Source organism: Canis aureus, chromosome 7 (assembly GCF_053574225.1).
Source record: "Canis aureus isolate CA01 chromosome 7, VMU_Caureus_v.1.0, whole genome shotgun sequence".
Taxonomy (NCBI): Eukaryota; Metazoa; Chordata; class Mammalia; order Carnivora; family Canidae; genus Canis; species Canis aureus.
The window spans coordinates 46,217,595-46,225,842 of NC_135617.1; positions in this window are offsets into that span (position 1 = coordinate 46,217,595).

An 8,248-nucleotide genomic window follows, 5' to 3' on the forward strand; every position below is an offset into this window, starting at 1 on the left:
TATGGTTTACCCATTATTCATTCCATGCAGTAAAGACATTGCTACAAAGGATTACCTTAGTCACCTAGAGAGTGCCTTTGATATTATTTCTCTCCCTGTGGCTAGTAATTGATATATTTTTGAGTTTTGAGTAAATGCTTTTGTATGTCCCTGTTATACATTTTTTAATGTCAAATAGAGATCATGTACACATAAGATCATTATGAGCATTATAGATTTAAAAAGTTAGCCATTTTTATCTTTTCATTTTAACTTTGAACTAGAACAACACAGATTAAAATGTATTTTTCTCATTAAATACAAACAGTAATGGAGGACCAAGAACTGATTCTCATACAGAAAGAAGAAAATCAATAAAATCTCATTACCTTTAGTACCTTTTAATTTTTGTCAAATAAGTAATATACTTAGATTATAATAAACAAAGAAAAAGTTTAAAGTAAGTCAAAATTTCCAGTCTTGTCTTCCCCTTCAAAAAATAGGATTCCATGTGAATCTAACTTTCCAGAGTAAGGGCATTATTAACATGTAGCAACAATCCACAGGTGAAAACATGCACAAATCATAGATGTACTTTCATATTACATGTATTGCACATACAGATTTGCAACTTTTGAAAAACTGCATATGAATATGTATAAGATGATCTGATTTTACAAGCTCTGTCCCATTTTATTTAATGAAACTACCACCATTAATTGAACAAATTGAATAAATTTGCTATTTATGAACACTGGTTGTTCCATGGTCTTTTTGATTATGACAAAGAGCTACTTGTTAACATTTTTATCCTATATCCTTCAATATTTGTTTAGGTGCATTTATTCACAAAATATATGTAAATATATCTGTATCTCTATCTGCCCTGAAGTAAACGTGTTTGGTTAATGAGAAAGCAAAGTTAGATGTTCTTTTGTTTGTATTTTCCCAAATATTTCTTTGAAAAAAGAATATAATTTTGTACTTCTGCCAATAATGTCTAGTGGCTTGTTTTGTCTTATTATATATTTTAAGTTATTTTAATATTTTATTTAGGTGAAGAATAATACCTCTTTGTTATTTTATTTTGCATTATTTAATTACGATGAGATTCAAAACCTTTCAAATTCATTGTCCATTTATATTTTGCTTTTTCTTAACCCATTTATATATTGAGTTTCAGTCCTTATTGATTTATAAGCACTTTTTGTATGTTAAACAAATTTAGCCACTTAGCTTTCATATTTTTCTCAGGTTCTTGTTTCTCTTAAACTTTTTTGTTAATTATTTTATTTGGAAAAATTTAACTTGTATAATCAAATTAGGAAGCAGTTCATTTTTAGAAATAACATTTTCCCTTACAAGCTATACTATAGCTTCATTATAGCCTTAAGCTGTACCATAAACAATTCCTTTACTAATTCATGACAAAAATAACAAAAGACTACCCAATAGATATACAATTGTTTATAGTTACATTTTGTATATTGAAAACACACACAAAATTGTAGGCTTGTTAGTGTTTTAAAGTTACAAGAGTCCAGGGCAAATTGACACACATGACAGAAAACTATGCCAATTACTGAATTTTGTAAATTAGTGAACAAGCCAGCAAAACAGGATTAAAAATGAGGGAGACCATATCATAAAATATACTTTGTTCCTTTATCCTGGCAAATGTATTTCAGTACCAATTCTTTGATAATGCTTCAGGGTAGACTAGTAAATTTCTTCTAATTTCACATTTTGTGAAAATAGTTTAGTGTGAGTGATAATGAGGTCTCACTCCAGTTCTTAGCTAATGATTTGTTGCTGAGAAATGGAGGAAGATGGCTGGATATGCAACAAGAATGATGGGGTTTGCAAGCTATGGAAATGATACTTAACAAGTTTTCCTTAATGGGGGAACTATTTTATCTTTTTGGAGTAGGATGCAATTTCAAGGCTGTCTGTAATTTTAAAAGCCTATAGTGAAACTGGAGTGTCACTATAACTGAAAATGAAATATTAATGAATGAAACATACTTAGTTGCAATAACTAAATATATCTATGACTGCAGAGAAAAAAAGTAACACAGCAGATGAAGGAAGTATATTTACAAGGGCTAGCTCACAACTTGATATTCAACACCTTTTCTTGGTTTTTCTATAAATTGAACTTTGTCTTTCTATTTCCATTTATATGATTTACATAAGAGTACCTGCATGAGGTTTGATACAATATGTTAGAAGTTCATAAGGAAAATAACTAAACAAACTTAATTTTGATCCAAATTAGAGTTTTAGGGAAAACAGTTTATAAGGTGCTCTAGGGTATGTATCACCACATGATTTTGCATATGATTTTGCAAAACCGTAGTTCAGTCATAAAAAATTTCTGATGAGGGCAGAATTAGGAGGGATGCTAACAAAAACCAGACTGACTAATAGTATGCTACACCGGCAAATTATGTGATGTGGGAGCCGTGGTTTTCATCCATTCCCTGTTTCCTGTTACACTCATATTTAGAATATATCAATCAGTTCCTTAAGGGAAACAGGGTTATATGGGAATATCAATTTCCTTAAATTTCTAGTCCTTCTCCAAATACCAATATCTCAGACTTCATCTTTTGAATAAGTGGTACATGGATTCTTAAACTTTCCCCTTCCCCTCCTTTTTCCTTTCTTTTTTCTTGCTTTTCTTTGCTCTGCTTTTCCCCTATTTTCTTTATATTTTACTGTATTTTAATGCAGTAAATACTTGAAAGGTGCTAGGAGTCAAGAATTCGAAGATCTATGAATCCAAGATGGATGAATGCATGATCCCTTGTGAGCATATCATTTAGAGGAGGGATTTACATTCAGGTGTGCCAGGACAAGGACATTCATAGTTCATTCTTGCTTAGTCAAATTATAATAGAACTTTCTTTGACTCTCAAAAGTTTCCCAATAGGAAAGATAAGTTGTATGTTCACTCTGGGTGTTGAAAATACCAGAGTCTGAATCTTTCTCTACTTGATATCCTTTCAACCAGTGCTTTTACTTCTTTCCCCTCCATTACTGCAACCTCAAGAGACTTATCCACAATTTAGTTCAAGCAAGAGAATTCATAGATATAAAATTTTCAGCAATAAATGGGAAATTTCCAACTCAATAAGAATCCACTTAAAATTTTAAGAATTCAGCAATCCCTAAATATAAAAGTAATTGTTCCATTAGAAATGTTGAGATTTACTTATATTTAACTCAGAAAAAAATCAATAAATTATATAAAGAAAAACATTTATTTCATGGTTAGAGTTCTAAAGGTTGGCTTCTAATTCCCTTTAATATGTTAATTGCCTGTGGAAACATAACATCTTTTTGTTTGTTTTATATTTTGTTTTGGTTTCTTTTCACAATTTGATGGAAACCAGATGAGAGAAAACCAGAAGGGACCATTGAACCAATTTTCACTAGTTTTTTGTCTAACAAGTTCAGATTGATAAATATAAAAAGTAAGGATAAATATAGAGTTCTTATTTTTGTAAAAGATTTTATTTATTTGATAGAAAGAGAGCACAAGCAGGGAGAGCAGCAGGGAGAGGGAGAAGCAGACTCCCTGCTGGGCAGAGAGCCCATTAAGGGGCTTGATTCCAGGGCTCTGGAATCATGACCTGAGCCTAAGGCAGACACTTAGCTGATAAGCCACCTAGGTGCCCAAATATAGAGGTTTTTAAGGAAGATTTTATTAGGCTTACACAAGGATTAATTCCTTTTATTTGAGCAATATTAGATATTTGAATTGAAAAAATATTTTGGATACATTTCTGATTAGTTAGACATGTGCTTCAAAAATATATATAGTTAACTCTTGAAAATAGGGGTTCAAACTGTGTGGGTCCACTTCTATATGGATTTTTTTACAGTACAATACTTTAAATGTATTTTCTTTTCCTTATGATTTCCTTAATAACACTTCCTTTTCTTTAGCTTACTTTATTATAAGAATACAATATATAATACATATAATGTACAAAATGTGTGTCAATCAAATGTTTATATTATTAGTAAGGCTTCAAGTCAACAGTAGGTTATTAGTTAATTTGGGGAGAACTCAAAGTTATACACAGATTTTCAATTGTGCAGGGGTCAATGTTCCCAACCTCCATGTTATTCAAGGGTCATCCATATACTTCAAGGAAGTTATGATGAATAAAATATCAAGTGATGTTAGGTAATTCCCAGGGCACAGTACTCACTTTCAAAAGTATGACTGCTTGCTAATTATCCATAAACACTGAAGACAGATTTTTTTTAATTTAATTGCTTATGAGATACACAGAGGGAGAGAGAGAGGCAGAGACACAGGCAGAGAGAAGCAGGCTTCAGCAGGGAGCCCACCATGGGACTCGATCCCAGGTCTCCAGGATCAGCCCTGGGCTGAAGGCGGCACTAAACCGCTGAGCCACCCGGGCTGCCCTGAAGATAGATTTTACTTTATTGATGTAAAATGCTTCAGACTGCATCTTATTTAACATGAATTCTGTCTCTATACACCTGTCTATTATACACAAAATCAAGTATTATTTACATTCCTCTTAGGAGAAAGATTTCATTTACCATAGTGTTGTGGTTTCTTGAATTTATGTTTCATTACTTTTAATTTGTCTGATTTTGCTGGTTAGATACTGTCATTTATAATTTTCAAAGTGGGGTGCATAAGGACAATAAAATCTCAGCCTCGGTTTCTTATTTTTAGAGAAGCAAGAAATGCATATTAATCACTAAGCCAAAAGTGTTGTAGTGTTAGAATAAACACATCTAGACCACTATTGATTTATACAATAGATTAGACAGGAGAATCATAAAACTTAACTGAGCTTGGAGAAAGCAAAAGTGGAGTCAAAGACACAAATGGATTTTCTCAGACCTAGATGGCATTTATTTCCTAGAAAAACTCAGAAGGAAAAAATACAGAAAGAAGAGCTGTTCAACCTACATCCCAAGGAGTAAAGAAGGCACCTAAACCTGATCTTTGTTTTCTTCCCTGGGAAATATTTAAAGGAAAAAAATTAGTTTCACTGTGTCTATTGTGGTTCTATCAAATCTTGTTAGTTTCATAACATGAATGTAATGATAGACTTTATGAGTCTATAATTTTATATAAAGATGAAAGATTGCTTTTCCTAATTTTAGTAAATCAAATGCATTTTTATTGGATACGTTATATATATTAAGTATTTTCTCCCCATTCATTCATTCTTAAGTGCATTTATTCATAATAAGAATCTACCACACATGTACAATTAGGTTCTGGTGAGAAGTGACTTATGGTTACTGACTTCAAGGAATTCACTATTTGTTCATTGCTTAGCAAACTATTTGTCATTCCAGGTCCTTTGGCTTGGAAAAAGTCAAACCATACTTGTTTCAATTATATTATTTGGAAAATTGTCTTCAATACTTAGTGAAGTTATTTAACTTTAGCAACAACATGACAGTTTTCACTTTGGATGGTTCAATAAGCAACCCCAACAACACAATTCAAATTTCAATTACTACAGTATATTAATTGTAATTACAGAAAGTATTAGCTTTACTTCTAGCTTTTCAGTCTATAAACTATTGCATAAATAACAAATGTGCATTACAATCAGGGACCAATCACATGATTTCTTTCAAAGGCTATCAGGAATAGGTCATTGCACTACTGTTATCAGCTCATACACAGACAACAAAGTGTGTAGTTGTGTTGCTTCATTTCCTAGAGGTGGAGAAATACTACAGGGAAATTAAAATTATAATTATAAAACTTTTCAAGCACCACTTCTGTTGAGTACTGCTCCAGGTCACCCTGATTCTCTGGGTTTTGAATAAAAATATGAAAATTTGATTTTACCATCAAATGCAACTTCATCAATTCAGCTAGTGAACCAAGGAATTAATTCAACATTTGAGGCCTATTGTCATGGACAGGTTAATGATGCTATGCTACAATGAAAGATCATAAAATCTCTTTAGATGAATTGTGGAAAAAATATAACTTAAAGCATACAGTGGAAAACATTCAAGCATGATGGCAGGAAGTAACAAAATAAAATACATGCAGTATGGTAGAAACGTGCTACACTGTGCAAATAATTTCACAGAATTCAAATAAAACATAAATGGGGGTGTGGAAGAAATAGCTGATCATGGGAATGTCAACATTGCAGCTGTTTGGGAGACACTAGGTATGCATCCAGAGGAACTTAGTGAAGGCACATTTATAGAAATAAATGATGACAGGAAATGTGATGAAAAAGATGAAGATATCTCAGAAGTGATGTGGGCAAGAACTTAATATTAAAGCAATTCTCAGAGGCATTTCATGACTTTGAAAGAACAAAGGATAAAATGTTAGAAGTGGATCCAGACTTAGAAAGTAGTATGTCAACTTCACAAGACATTGAAAGGATGCTCACTCCATACTGTAAGTTCTAATGACAAGGAGTCACTTTTCAAACTATCACTGACATATTTTTACCAAGATATAAAACATCTCAATCCTCAATGTTCTTAATGTTTTAAATTACAAAATATAAAATAAAATGTGATTTTACTATTTTAAAAACTTCTATATACATTTATAACTGACATTTTATTTTATTTTTTTTATAACTGACATTTTAAATTTTTGCCAAAAATTGCTGAAGGTTATAAGAAAATCATAAATTTCCCATTTGCTATTAATATTAAGATCACTTTGCACTCTTTCAGCTTGTACAGTAATTTATAACATGATAACACTACTGAGCAAGGCAAGGACTACACACATTTACATTATTTAAAGTAAAATAGAAAAGAAGATGTAATCAATACATTTTAATTTTTATTATATTTATTTATAATATGTAATATATTTATATTTACCTTTTATTCTTTCTTTCTTTTCTTTCTTTCTTTCTTTCTTTCTTTCTTTCTTTCTTTCTTCTTTCTTCTTTCTTTTTGGAGAACAGGGCAGAGTGGGGGAAGCAGCAGCAGATGAGGAAAAGGGAGATGATCTCAAGCAGGCTCGATGTCCAGCATGGAGCCCATCGCCAGGCTCCATTTCAAGACCTTGAGATCACGACGTGAACTGAAATCAAGAGTCAGATGCTTAACCAACTAAGCCACCCAGGCTACCCAACTTATATTTAATTGTAGAGATCTTTTCTCCTCATTCTTCTTCAAGATTCTGTTTTTGACAGAGAATAGGCTACATATGTTAATTACATAAAGCAAATAATAATATAAATTGAAATTGCATTTTTAAAATTATAATCTAAAACAATTTTTGAGAAACAAATAGCCAGTGACCTAATGTGTTTTTTGAGATTCCAGAGAAATAAAAGAAATAAGCATGGACATTAGGAGCTGTTGTTCTAATATTTTATTACAGTGGAGTCTGGCATAGATTTTTACATTTTGGTAAAGATTAGCCACCTCAAATGAAGGGGAAATCTAGACTAAGTACTATAAAAATGTGCCAAAATGAAGCTACCTAGGGATACAATTCAAATATTTAAAATATATTTTAAAGAAGGTAATATGCATGTTAAATTGCTGCTTTTCACTTGTTAGATGTAAAATTTCATTGAATTTGTGTATGTATTTAATTTACACACCTCAACTTATATATATATATGTATATATATGTAAATATATATACATATATATGTAAATATTAAGCCAAAATGTAAACTTTTTATTTCTAAGCTCCTCAGACCAAGGAGGAGGATCTAATTTTACCAATGATTAGATTTTATTCCAAAACTTGCACAATGGAAATATTAGTTTGAAGAAGAATATTTGACAACCATATGGGTGATGCCTCCTAATTGTCTAAGTAGTGTAAGCTCCAGTGCTTGCAATTCCTGTAATTACAGATTCCAAACAAATATTTAGGCCTACCTAATGATACTGTAACACTTATACATTTCCTGGACCATTACTATAGCTATAAGTCATGAAAAGAATATCCTTATCCTTCAGGTAAGAGAACTGATTTCAGTAAATATCACAACTGAAGATTAATTAGGTATAGGGTCATGCTGTTCATTCATCAATTCACTGTATTAGGTGCCAGAGATTGTTATTTCCCATAATTTTCTACACATAGTCTTTCCATTTATTCCCTCAGATTTTTCTGAACTTCCTCTGACATTTTTCTTCCTTTCTTCTCTCCTAACTCTCCAATTTTCCTCACTTATTCATTGGCTCCCCTTATGAGTACATCATTAGAGTAAGATAATAGCTTTATGTGTCTCCAATGTCAGTTTGAATT